This window comes from Python bivittatus, unplaced genomic scaffold, assembly GCF_059951505.1.
Source record: "Python bivittatus isolate LINGU-HERP-01145 unplaced genomic scaffold, Pbiv_v1 ctg000980_np1212, whole genome shotgun sequence".
NCBI lineage: Eukaryota > Metazoa > Chordata > Lepidosauria > Squamata > Pythonidae > Python > Python bivittatus.
This window is the reverse complement of record NW_028277125.1, coordinates 5,868,896-5,883,593: the sequence shown is the minus strand read 5'-3', so window position 1 is coordinate 5,883,593 and position 14,698 is coordinate 5,868,896.

The following is a 14,698-nucleotide window of genomic DNA, read 5'->3' as shown; positions in this document are numbered from 1 at the left end:
TGTGGCTTTTTGCTTTAAATACTGTTTTACATACTCCATTGATTGGAAACAAATAGCAATATGTCTTCCGATGCTCTATCCAATTAGATCTGGGGCTTGTCAACAAGATATTATCACATTAATTCACATTAATGAGGTTACTTCTGACCATGTGTCACTCAAATAGCAGAGGAAGAGGGTTTTTTTTCCCTTAATCAAAGGCTGTTTAACCCAGTTTGTTCCTAACGTGATATTTTGCCAGAATTATTTGAAAATAATGGTGTATGGTCTGTCCATGAAATCTACCTGAATATAAAGGAGAGTCTTGTTGGGTCCCAGAGCTCTTATCTAGCCCAGTATTATGTGACATGCATCCTCTTGGAAGCCCATAATCAAGACATTATTATGGGGGGGGGGAACCTCACTCAACTTACCCGGTGAATAAGGGGACCTCTTCATGAGGACTTCCTACTACCTGAGAACCATCACTGGATCTATGCACTTGATCAGCCTTGTGCAAATGAAACAAGTGGAACCATCATGCTGTTAAACAGAGACTGCTCTTACTGACTAAAAGGTTGGGTGCTTAATGCAAGCATCAAATTATAGGGAGAGAACGGTAGATGCTTAGCGATACCTACCGAACAACGATGTCACCACCCCAGCTGCCTAACTCATGAGCATATCTGAAAACGATCCCTATCTTTTGCCTTATGGCCCAATATTTTTATTATTCTTTTTATTCCTTTCAACCAAATTACTAATTGCCTGTGCTCATTCTGAGCACAGCCTGAAAGCTGAATCTTTTAAAGTTTTTTTTTTTTTTGGAAGCTCACAACTGCCCTTGTTCCTGAGCACCAGGTGTTTTCTTTTCTCCTTGGGTACACCACAGAGCTCTAGGAATGACTGGGTGTTCACTTGGTTTCAAGGTCATACCACAAGTATCCTTTCCTAGGACCACCTTTGTTGTAAATCGGGTGCCAGGCCCATTCCTCCAACATAAGAATCTCCCATTTCTTTCCTGAAATTGCTTTGCTACTTGTTATTCATTTACTGATTTCCTTAATGTATAAGTTGCCTCATTCACCAGAGTGACTCTCGGTGGTCTAGAATACATTACTTTCTTTCCCTAACTGCTTTTGCCCCAGCCCACTATGCAAGTCCTGCTGTGCTGCTTCATCATGGCAGGAGGGTATTCCAGGGAGGGATGAGCAAAGAACATTGGGATTATATCCGAAAAGGATGTATTCCCAGCAGTGTCACCCAAGGAGTGAAGGTCGTCCCAGATGCCAACTAAAGCAAGCAGGCACCTACATTGGGCAGCAGAGATTTAGGAAGATGGTGGAGGGAGATGATCACTTTAGAGACAAAGGGAAAGGCATCAATTCATACTAGGCAGGAGAAGGCAATGGGAAACTACTCCTATAGTTATTTACCGAAAAACCAATGGAGAGAAAATATTAATTTACTTATTTACTTAATTTATAAGTTGTCTCAATAAACAAAGTGACTTTAGATGATATGCAGTCCATGAAAACTTAAAAAGTAAAAGAAGCAATAAGAACAATCACAAAACCATGTTAAACTGCCATGTTGGGCAGGAAAGCAACATGAATCCCGAAGAATTAAAATCAGGGTGGGGTTGCAAATCACCCTGCTCCACAGCCTGCTGAAAGAGCCCAATTTTTAGAGCTTTCCGAAATGACAGCTGGGTGAGAGCCATGTGGACTTCTGCAGGAACTCTTCTCCCAGGGGGAGGTATGGCCAAGGGAAAGATACATCTCCTAGATCCCTCATGATGACAGAATTTTATCAATGGGACCTACAGCAACCTTTAACCAACTCCTTGATCTAATAGGATGGGCAGAGGTACATAACTGGAGGATGACATTTTTGCAGAAATCGAGGCACCCAGGGAATTGCATCCAGATGCTGACTGGCAGCCAATTCAAAAACATTACTCAGGTCAACCAAGTAGCCCATCACCACTTGTGGCATTCCTGTGGATTCTTCCCCCTCCTCAAAACAGCTGGACTGGAGCCATGAATCTCCCCTCTTTGGGTCACCCGGCCCATGAACAGTTTAACAAAATGTTATTTACTGTCTGTTCTGAGCTGCAGAGCCCTCCTTTCACTATTGGCACAATGATGGCCAGGTAGAGTTTCATCTTCCCTCTGAGAGAAGGGAGTTGTAAATGTAGCTTAAGACATTCTGCCTTCTTGCCATAATTCACTATCAGTTCGTCCATTTGTTCTCACCGCTTTCCATTGTTTCTAATGTGCCCTCCCAAGCTTTTTTTTTTGCTTTGCATATTTCATGCATACCTCATTCTATGCTTTACCCTTTTTGACATGATCTCTACAGTTTCTGATAAATGCCCTATAATTTTCCTTGGTTAAATGTCCCTCTTCCCTTTTCTTATACAAGCCCCTTGTTCATTTCAGGACTTTGGAAAGCTTTGTGTATGTTCACCCTGGCCTCTTTGGAGCTCTCCCAGTTTTCTAGAAGGAAGTGTTTGCAGTTGTGTATTCACAGTATCTGTTTTTTTCAGGATTCCCCCCCACCCCCATGACACTTTTCTCCTTCAGGATTTCAAGCTAATGGAGATGACTTCATCAGAATCCACTCGTCTGAATCCAGTACACAAGTCTGCTATTCCCCCTCCCCTTGTTATCATGAATTCAAGGAGAACATGACCATTTTCTTCCATTTTCAGTCAAGGCCCCTCCCTGCTGCTGAGAATTACGTTCAAGACAGCAAACCCCTTTGTTTCTTTCTCCAGCTTCTGACAAATGAAGTGGTCAGCTGGAGAGGGTAGGAACCTTTGGTTCTGTGACTCTTGGAAGAGGTAGAGCTCCTACAGACATAGTAGAACCCACCCATTGTAACTACTGCACATATCTGAGAATCACCAACCACCGCAATACATTTCTTTTCCCTCAAAATGGATCTTGTCTTTCTTTGTCCCATGAATATAGGATTTTCTTGAAGAAAGAATGAGGTGGGGTTGGGGGGCAAACATCCACCTTCCCTTTCAACCCTGGCTGTTGTAATTACTCAAATGTATTACTTGGGTCAGTAAGTTATTATCACTTAGCTGACCTCTAAATAGAACAGATGCACTTTACCGAGGAAGGCAGATAATAAAAGTATGTGTAATTTTATAGTCCCTCTGTGTTCTTCTGGTAAAGGAATGACAAATCCATCTTCCTCCATAGGAGGAGTACAGAAAAAAACGACAAGCATCTACACTGGAGGTAACACTCTCATAGTCATGCACACACCCACACAGAAAATCCAGGTTGTTCACATGCAACCTTTAGATCTTTCCCTGGCCTTGCGAAGCATGTTGTGTGAATCAGAGCTAAAGGATGAGCAATAGGACTGAGGTAACATCACAGCCTTGACTCTTGGATGTTGTGGTGCAAAAGAGCAATGAATCACTGTAATCTTCTAGTTTGGAAACTAATGAATAATCATTTGGAATCCTCTCCAGCTATTGTCTTCATTGGGTGAGTGTTGCACCATAGTGGGAGTAAAGAAAATATTTGAAATAGCAGCTATAACTTTTTAAAAAACATTTTCGAATGATGTGTGGTAGGGAACAGCACAGATTTTGTACAGGATCCCACTTGCGGCAGGTGCTTGACTGAATTCTTTCATTCCTTCAGGCAGTTGGAAGCTGAAAGTCCTCAGGAGGTTGGTGAAGAAGACAAAGAGCTCAGTTCTTCCTAACTGCTCTCCCACACACACACCATGTCCTACAGAAGACACAAGAAGTGCTGAAAGGGATTAACAATGTATTCTTCAGAAAATATGTCCCCATCAGCTACTAGATTTTCATCAGGGGAAGGAATACAGGTTCTTAACAGGCCAAGAACATTTCCCAGATTGACCGAAAGTCACTTTAGTTTCCAGAGGTGCATTCTCCCTCTTTCTCAAGAAGATGGCTTTGTCTAAGATGACAACAGTCAATCTGACGGTACATAATTTCAAAAGGAAAGCAGTATAACATGTTAGTAGTATTGTGTCCCCCCTTCACGGATCACTGCCTTGTCGTGGCGAAGGGGCTTGCGTAACTCAGTGAAGCCATGAGCTATACCGTGCAGGGCCACCCAAGACAGACAGGTCTTATTTAACCTATATGCAGAGTACATCATGAGAAATGCCAGGCTGGAAGAATCACAAGCCGGAATTAAGATTGCAGGGAGAATCATCAATAACCTCAGATATGCAGACAATACCACCCTAATGGCAGAAAGTGAAGAAGAACTAAAGAGCCTCTTGATGAGGGTGAAAGAGGAGAGTGCGAAAGCTGGCTTGAAACTCAACGTTAAAAAAACTAAGATCATGGCATCTGGACCCATCAATTCCTGGCAAATAGAAGGGGTAGAAATGGAAGCAGTAACAGACTTCATTTATTTGGGCTCCAAGATCACCGCAGACGGAGACTGCAGCCATGAAATTAAAAGACGCTTGCTCCTTGGGAGGAAAGTTATGGCAAACCTAGATAGCATATTAAAAAGCAGAGATGTCACCTTGCCGACAAAGATCCACATAGTCAAAGCTATGGTTTTCCCAGTAGTAATGTATGGTTGTGAGAGCTGGACCATAAAGAAGGCTGAGCGCCGAAGAATTGATGCCTTTGAACTGTGGTGCTGGAGAAGACTCTTAAGAGTCCCCTGGACTGCTAGAAGGTCAAACCAGTCAATCTTAAAGGAAATCAACCCTGATTGCTCATTGGAAGGATTGATAATGAAGCTCAAGCTCAGATACTTTGGTCACCTAATGCGAAGAGAGGAGTCTTTGGAAAAGACCCTGATGCTGGGAAAGATTGAAGGCAAAAGGAGAAGAGGATGGCAGAGGATGAGATGGTTAGATAGCATCACTGAAGCAATGAGCATGAAACTGAGCAAACTCAGGGAGGCAGTGAAGGACAGGAAGGCCTGGCGCAGTATGGTTCATGGGGTCACGAAGAGTCAGTCACGACTTAACGACTGGACAACAAGAAGAAGTATTGTGTCCAGAAAATATTAGTCCCTTATTTCTGGACCATAGATTTAATTAGATCATTCGCCAGAGTTTAAGTGTTTACACAAGATGGTTACACAGATGAAAGCAGAGTTCCAGATCTGGAACAAGATGAGCCCCAGGGTAACCAGATTACGTTCTAGTTATGGATTTAATATGGCAGGAATTGTTACTCAATGGATAATCTGTGTTCTCCTTAGAGTGGAATGTATTTATCCCTCCCAATTTCTGTGTTTCTGTCATGGTTGTGTGCTAACCTAATGAGATAAAAGGGCCTAGATGCAAAACTGTCATTTGGCCAGGATTGCTGGTTTGGGAGGAAGTAGAAGCAATAAGTAAACAGCTAGTAAATTTATTGTTTTTCATTTCTGTGAAGGGGGAAGGGATGTGTGAATCCTGGCAGATATGAGAAAAGATGGGACAAGACTGTTAGGCCCCAATTGTAGTACTTACTGGTTGACAGTCTTCTGTGTTCAGCTAAAGAAAGAGCAATCATGCATCACCTGGTAGATCGAATATAGTCTGGCTTTACACTGCAGGTTTAACTGGGTGATTTGTCCTAAGAGAGAAATGCTCCCCTCTTTGAGGTTCCACTGGTAGAGCACAGAAGATGGAGAAGAGGAACAGAGTGTGCCATGGAAAAACCACCTCTGCTAGGTCTGCCGTTCTTGGCTGCGTCTCCTGGATTCCAGGGTGAAGCCCTCTGTTGCTATCATACATTGCAGCAGCTGCTCCTTCAGTGGGATTTGTCTCTTTACTGTTGCTTCTTCTTTCATTAAATATGTTTGTTTGTTTGTTTAAAAGATTTGTATGGCCCTTCATCTAAAAACAGAACTCTGGGTGGCTCACAAGAACAATAAAACCCAGAATTAGAAATCAGAAAACATAAAGCGAGAAAACCAGAACAAAACCTGGCTCCCCAATCATCCCCTTGGGATGCCTCACAATCAACTCTAGACATCCTCCCTCTATCCTAGCACCTGGGTAAATTGCCAGGACCTGGTGGTCTTCTGAAAGGATAAAAGGGTGGGGGCCTGTGGAATCATTTTGTTTTATGTGCAAGTTTTTTTTTTTAGTTTATTATCGTCATGGGCACATGCCAGATACTGTGACAGGGTTCATGGAATGCAAGGGAAGACTACAGGAATTGAGCAAGAAGTTTGTTCCTTAAAATGCTGTCCTTTAACAGAGTGTGTTGAAGAGTTGCACGCAATGATTGTATATCTGTGGCTCCACATCATTTCTAAATGACATGGATGAATGGTTAGACATATTATGTTTGCAGATCATATAAAAATAAGGGAGATAGCCAACACTTGAAAGGATGGTATCAAGATTCATAAAGATCTTGACCAGCGGAAGAATGGGAAACCAGCAATGAGAATTTCAAGAGGAACAAATCAGATTACAGTATATCTGCATTTCACCTACTCTAAACAGTGGAAACTCTTCTTGAGCAACAACTTCCCATGTTTGTCTAAAAAGTGACTTTTTCCCCAATCTATGACCATAATTCAGAATTTCGGTTCAGCCCTTAATCTCTTGCCACCTTCCTAGAATAAATGTAAAACATTCAGGGATCTACTTTTGAACTCTGTTACGTTTGTGACTTTACACTCATAAAAAACTATTATATTATTCTTCCCATCTGATTTTCCATAACTGCACCGGAAACTGCTGACAACATCTGTCCAATTGCCATCTTGTGCTTCTCCTTCCATGTTGAACTACTGTAAATATATTATATGAAGTTGCATGAAGGGACTAGAAGGGGAGACCTGACTAACCCTTCCCAACCTGTAAAGGAGTGAAGCATGTATGTATCTACAAAAAATATCTTATTTTTTTATATTGATGATATTGTTCAGGCCCTGAGCAAAGCTGAATTTCATCCTTTCTTTTTGTGACCAGTAAATCAGTCTCTATTCTCCTACATGCTGACAATGTTGTGATCTTGCATGGTTGTGATGCAACCTTCATGGATTATCATCCTACTTCTGTTCTAAAATGTTAGGGTTCTATTCTAAAATGTTAGAAATCCACCATATGAAAACCAAACTGATTGTATTCACTAGTTGGCATCTATTTCCAGTCATCTTCTTGGAAGTTGCACTCTTCAAACCTTTCTTTGTGAGCCAAAACAGCTCCTAATGCAATCATCAGAAATTCAACCTGTAGGACTGCATGCCTACAGCAATTAATCATTTCAAAGCCAAAGTGCTAGGTGTTTTGCTGCAAGGCAGAGATGTGACAATTACAAGATTATCCATTCATTAGCAGCTGTACAAACTAATTTTATAAGATCCTTACTCCAGGTTCCCCGCTCTGTTGCTAATGCACTTTTTCAGCTAGACTTTGACTGAATCTCAGTTGAGGTTTGATTACAATTCTGCTGGTTGAAGTATTGGCTTCAACAAATGAGGAGAGGAGAATTTCCAACTATTTCTGACAGATGCCAGTCTTCTTGGCAGAAACCAATAAGGGATGACCTGGCTCACTGAGGCCTAAACACCCACCCCTGGAATCTGCATCCATGCTGGCTTGGATGCAGTCTGGAGAAGCTCAAGCACAAAAATCTAGAACCTGAATTACAAAGAGACAGAACCAACACTCCTCAGCTTTGCTCCAATGAATTCACACACTCCCCTTTTACAATTCTCTAATATTTGTATCTTTTTTATATAAGTCCCATCTATCTCACAGGAGGGCTTTCACTTGGGAAATCTGGATGTTTTCCCATCAGCACTACTGTTGAATAGATACAAAGATTTTTAATAGCTACAGATGGAGAAAGTCAATATCCATTTCTATTTTCTCACTACTGTATATTTTGCAAAAGCAGCTAGTCCAAGGAATCCATACATCCTTGGTATATTGAATTTCTTAGATGTCAAGAAGACATCTGAGTTTCTTCATATTATGGTTATTTTTGGAACTTTTCAAAACTGAATGTTGAAGGATGGTCGAGTGTTTGCATTTGGGATGCTGGAAATTTTTGTTATAATTGTTGTGATTTCTTATGGCATGTAATATGGGCTACTATAAAAGTGTTTTAAATAATTAAAAAATAAATAATAGTCTATTCAGACCCTTTATTGCATCAATAATGAGATTCAGGTCAAGAAGAAACAGTGATGCTTTTAAAATTATTTCTAAAATAGGAGTTCATGAAGATTTGTTGATTTCTTCTTTTCCTAGAATCCTAGAGTTGTAAAGTACCTTAGTCCAACTACAGACACCTAGTCCAACTCCCCCTCAGGGCAGGATCCACAGAAGCCTTTCATATAGATGACAACTAGCCTCTGTGTGGAGACTGTGAGTAGATAAATGGGGACTCCCATTTAGATGGGAGGAACCGGCGGTGCTGTGCGGGGGAGCAAAATACTGGTGCTGGCCGAACTCCGAATCCAGCTGGCACGAGCGACGAGCTATGTGAGCGGCAAGAAAGATCTACGGAGGAGGAAAAAAGCCCGGATGCCCCGCTAGCAACCCCTGCCGGTCACATAGCGTAATAGAATAGAATAGAATAGAATAGAATAGAATAGAATAGAATAGAATAGAATAGAATAGAATAGAATAGAATAGAATAGAAATCTTTATTGTCATTGTACTACTTGTACAATGAAATTAAATGCCACCCCAGTGCAGCTTTAAAAATATAAAAACCATAGAACACATAAAACACATAAAACACATATCACACATAAAACATAACACAACCTTCACATTCCATATTGCACAACCCCTGATTAATACTGCACTATACGATAGAATTCAGTATAGTTACAGCTCTAAGATAGAAGCTATTCTTCAGCCTATTTGTCCTTGTTTTTATTATCCTGTACCGTCTGCCAGATGGTAATAGTTCAAGGAAAGAATGTCCCGGGTGGGATGGATCCTCAAGAATGTTTTGAGCCTTCTTAAGGCAGCGGGAACTATAAAGTTCTTCCAAAGAGGGGAGAGGGCAACCAATGATCCTCTGGGCAGTGATGGTAACCCTCTGGAGCGCTTTCCTATCTGCCACTGTGCAGTTAGCAAACCATACACAGGTGCAGTAGGTCAAAATGCTCTCAATAGTACAGTGGTAGAAGGTCACCAGCAGTTTTTCATTCAGTTGTTGTTTCCTGAGAAGTCTCAGGTAGTATAATCTCTGCTGGGCCCTCTTAACCAAGGCTGCAATATGAGCACCCCAGGTCAGGTCCTCCTTTATGGTAACACCCAGAAACTTAAAACTGGCCACCCGCTCCACTCGGTCTCCATTGATAACCAGAGGCTGGACATCTAATCTAGTCCTCCTATAGTCCACTATAAGCTCCTTGGTCTTACTCATATTAAGAGCCAAATTATTGTCTCTGCACCACGAAAGCAACCGGTCCACCTCATCCCGGTAGGCAGACTCATCTCCTTTGGAGATAAGCCCCACCACTGTTGTATCATCTGTGAATTTAATGATAATATTGCTGAAGTGAGTGGGGGTACAGTCATATGTATAAAGAATGTAAAGTAAGGGACTCAACACGCAGCCCTGTGGTGAACCAGTGTTGAGAGTAAGAGCTGAGGAGATATAATTGCCTAATCTAACCCTCTGGGAGCAGCCAGACAGGAAGTCCAAAATCCAAGAACAGATTGAATATGGAAACTCAAGATCCATAAGTTTAGACACCAGTCTATGTGGAAGGATTGTATTGAATGCAGAGCTAAAGTCTACAAAAAGCATCCTCACACAGGTCCCCCGCTGTTCCAGATGAGTCAGAGCAGTGTGGAGAGTGATGGCTGTAGCATCCTCTGTGGATCTATTAGTTCTATATGCAAACTGATGTTTATCAAATGTATGTGGAAGGCAGGAAATGATGTGCCTACAGACCAATTTTTCAAAGCACTTCATGATGATAGGCGTGAGGGCCACTGGTCTGTAGTCGCTGAGGTTGTTAATAGGGAACTTCTTTGGCAGTGGAACAATGATGGAAGCCTTCAGACAGGATGGAATAATGGACTGGGATAAAGACCGATTAAAGATCTTGATGAAAACCCCAGCCAACTGGTCAGCACAGTCTTTAAGCACCTGGCCAGAGATGCCATCAGGTCCGGCAGCCTTTCTAGGGTCCACAGCCCTCAAAATACTCCTCACCTCGTGCTCCTCCACGGTGAGGCAGGGGCTATATTGGACCAATGGCTGTACTCTAGCTGCCTCTGGTGGCTCCACTTCAAAACGGGCAAAAAAATGATTCAGCTTCTCTACCAATGAAGCATCCCCGTCAGGAGAAATGACATTATTCGGTCTATAGTTGGTAATTTGTTGAATCCCCTGCTACACCTGCCTTGTGTTGTTGCTATGAAAATGATCCTCACTCTTCCTCTTATAATATGTCTTGGTCTGCCGGATGCCTCTCTTCAGACTGGCTCTAGCAGCACTGTATTTTGCCCCATCACAGGACCTGAAGGCATTGTTCCTGTCACGCAGGAGACGCTGGACTCTCTTAGTCATCCAGGGTTTCTGGTTGGGATAGATCCAGGTGCATTTGTCCACAGTGACAGTATCTGTGCAGTGTTTAATATAGCACAGAACAGCTGCAGTGTGCTCTTCCAGATCTGGATGGTAAAAGATATCCCAATCTGTCTTCTCAAAACAGTCCTGAAGTTGTTGAGAGGCATCTTCAGGCCAGGATTTCACGGTCTTTATTGTAGGCAGAGCCTGTCTCCTGAGAGGGGTATATGCTGGTGCTAAAAGCAGTGATATATGGTCTGACTGCCCCAAGTGTGGTAATTGTATAACCCTGTAGCCATGTTTAATGTTGGTATATACTTTATCCAGTGTATTTGCTCCTCTAGTGGCACACTTAACATGCTGATGAAATTTAGGGAGCACTGCTTTTAAATCAGCATGATTAAAGTCCCCCGCTATAATATGCACAGCATCAGGATACTTATTCTGCTGGTTACCAACAATGTTGTGCAAGAGTCCCAAAGCTACGTTAGTATTGACATCAGGTGGAATGTAAACTGCAGTAAGCAAGACCACACTAAACTCCCGTGGAAGGTATATGGGTCTGCATCTAACAGTCATATACTCCAGATCCATGGAGCAGTGGCTGTCTACAGTCTTTGTATTGGTACACCAGCTTTTGTTCACATAAAGACTTTAACCCCCCCCCCCCCCCGCCTTTACTCTTGCCAGAGTCTCTGCTCCTATCCTGGCGATGAGCTATATAGCCCTCCAGCTCAACAGCTGTGTCCGGAATAGCCAAGGGAAGCCAGGTTTCTGTAATTAGCAAAACGCAACAGTCCTTGATGAACTTGCTCTGTACAACCTGCAGCCTTAATTCATCCATTTTGTTGATAAGGGATCTTGCGTTAGTAAGAAAAATACTTGGAATTGAAGGCTTGTGTGGAGACTTACTCAACCTAGTAAAAATGCCAGCGCGACAGCCTCTCCTTTTCCTTCTATCCCTTTGTCTCCGCCTCCATCCTACAGGAATGGTAATCCAAGGCTCCCCCAGGGTCCTAGTTGCCTCCGCCGGTATATTATGAAAGCGTATAAAATCAACTGTAATAACCCTTTCACATTTCAATCCAATTTGTAACAAAGCTTGCCAGCTGTAAATACTTCTTGCCCTGCAAGATATATTAAAAAAAAACAAAAATACACACAAAATCATCCATATCATGCACTGAAAAGGACAGCAACCAGCCGCAGCATCTGCGTGTGCAGCCATCTTGGCACTAATAGCACTAATTGTAAGATTTCTCACTGTTAGGTTTATATATATATATATACTCTGTGAGCCGCTCAGAGTTCCCCATTGAGGGGAGATGGGCAGAGAATAAATTGAATGTATAAATAAATAAAAAATAAAAATATAGCAGCCTGTTCTTTTCACCAGTGGTTATAGCTTATAGGTTTTGGCAGCATTTAAAAAAAAATGAGGAAGAGTATAATTTTACTTTATTCATGTTCAGAATGATTTTTTACTATCTCCAGTTGTTAAGAGGCACACCAGTTGATACAGGTTCAGGTGTGCCATAGAAATACATTATAATTGGTTCCAGATGGATGAAGCTTGTACATAATATATGAAAAATGCTCAAAAAAATGGTCCTATGAAAGTGAGGAACTAATCTGAAATGGAATAGTTTGGATGCATTCTGAGTCAGCTGTTTTTGTTTTTTTTTAAATAATTATTTCAAGGTTTATTTTGTTAACACAGATCTGAATTCAATATTTCTTGATCCCAAAGTATGGGAAACACCTGAGAAATTCAACCGAAGTCATTTTGGACAACGATGGACAATTTGTCACCCCAGAAGAATTTCAGCTACTTGCTACTGGTAAATATAGAAGTGGTCTATTGTCATATTGACTGTGCTGCTTTATGTAGGAAGTTTGTTTTAATTAGGAAAGCTGGGTATTATTTTCAAAGATAAAAGGCACAATTATTCCACGTAGCAAGATTTGGAGATCAATTGTGAGTCCCTAAATTATCTGTTTCTTATACAGAACCTGAAATCTTTCAACATGCTATAACTTGGTTGGTAAAGAACAATAATGTTTTGTGCTGCAGAAATAGGGCCATGACAAGGTCCATGAGCCATACTAAATCATCATTCACTGGATAAATCATACTGTAGTTGGCTAAATTTCACAACACACTAAACTATAGAAACATGATTTACAAACTACTCTTCATGTGGGTTAATACAATACACAGTAAGCTGGAATTTTACTCCTAACATTAGAGCCTAGTGTTGTATGAATTAGGCTGCAGCAATGCTATCTTAATGATCAAACTATATAATAAATTAATGACAAGAGTTTGCTTTTCAATCGGCTGTGTGTACAATACTTTTAACCAGGCCTATTAAGACCTAATGGCTACATGTGAATGAAGTGTGAAGCTTGGTTCATGTAAATTTGGGTTACTGCTTTTAGTATGTTAGGTGAATTCAGGCACTTGGTTTAATTTATAGTTGAATGTATTGTGTGAAGCTAGACAATAGGTCAATTCATGAACAAATTTAATCATGTTGGGAGAATGAAGAAGATCTTCATATACTAACAGAAAATAACTTATGGCTCTTGTCTCTCAGCCAGTTCTTGGAGTACTGCCAGGTGAAATGATAAAAGAGGAGGCATGTGTAAGGCACTCTATGCTACCCACGTTTTTAGAGAGCCAGATAAAAAAACTTGAGACGAGACTTCTTTGAAAATAAACAGATATATTTTGGCCAAGACACATCCGGGTGAGCCCAATCAACATTGTGGCAATGAATGTTGATTGAAAACCACACCTTGCAAAGCAAACATCAGAAATTTATAGACATTTACAAATGTAATCAGATAGTACATCCCTCATACCCATACAAGGAAATGCAGGGGTGGTCTAGGGAGGAGGGAGGGTGAGTCTCAGAAAGAGAAAGTCAGCTCAACTCTCTTCTCCTGTTACCAAGGAAATACAGTACCATACGTCAGCACCTCCTTATCTCTTGTGGAATTCAGGGGGCCTCTTCAACCTTGTACCAAGCTAATTGTTTATTCATTCGAAGACAATCAGACATTTAACAAAGAGATGAGGTGGGGGGGGGAGAAACGCTGTGCTCTTTAGAAGGCAAAAGCAAGTTAACCCTTTATAAGATAGAATTCACTGTTACATGTATGTTTATACATTATGTGAAATATATAGAGTATAAAATTGTGTATTAAAATAATGCCCTTCACATGGAAGAGGATTTTCAGATGGTCAGGAGGGCACTTTGGGAGTTTGTATCCTCAGATGGCTTCCTCTGTCAAGGTTATCACTAGTGGTTGTCTCATGATTCTTTTGCTATGATATTTGTAATTATTCTTTCCATTTCTTCCACAGGGTCAGATGTGTCTTTAGAGGATAGGTTAGCAAATATTGAGCTCTTTATCTTCTTTACAAATCTGCTCAAAACATTCATCTTCCAGTTACCAGAAGGAGAGAACCCCCCCCCCCAAAGAATCTAGAATTGGGTAGACAACATACCCACATACCCTCATTCTTATAAAAGATGTGCTGTTCCTCACCACAAGACATCATAAATTATAAATATCATTAGCACACTCTGGTTTAGAATACATTTATGCCAGTGTGAAATTCAATCTTGGCTTGCTCCATTCAGTCTTGAGTAGAAACTCACAGAACATGCGTCAAATCTTTGATCGATTGGATTGCTCAACCTGTAAATATTGCCTGACTAATTCATCCTTGTTTGACATTATTATTCTAGTGTGCAATACTGGTTCCTTGCAATACATAAGTATTTGATTATGTGCCATCAAGTTGTTTTTGAATCCTAGCGACCACATAGATAGTTTTTCCCCATGACAATCTACCCCTAACCTGTTCTTTCAGTTCTCCCAGTGTTGCACTCATCACCATTGTAATACGTAACATTACATTCCCTCATTTGGTGCCTTTGGGAAAAACCTCAGCAACTTGATGAAATAAATTTTAGGTAACCTGTTCTTGCAGCATTTGGGATATTGTGCATTCTGTTTTACAAGTTGATTGGTAGGTTATATTGAGGTTTACATGAAGATAAATCTATTTATTTTTCATAAAATGACAATGCCATGCATACCCTCAATGGCTAGGGCACCTGACAAAAATAGAAAGGTAATATTTCATTTTGTGTAATACAATGGAGAGAAATTAAAAGAAAAACAGTT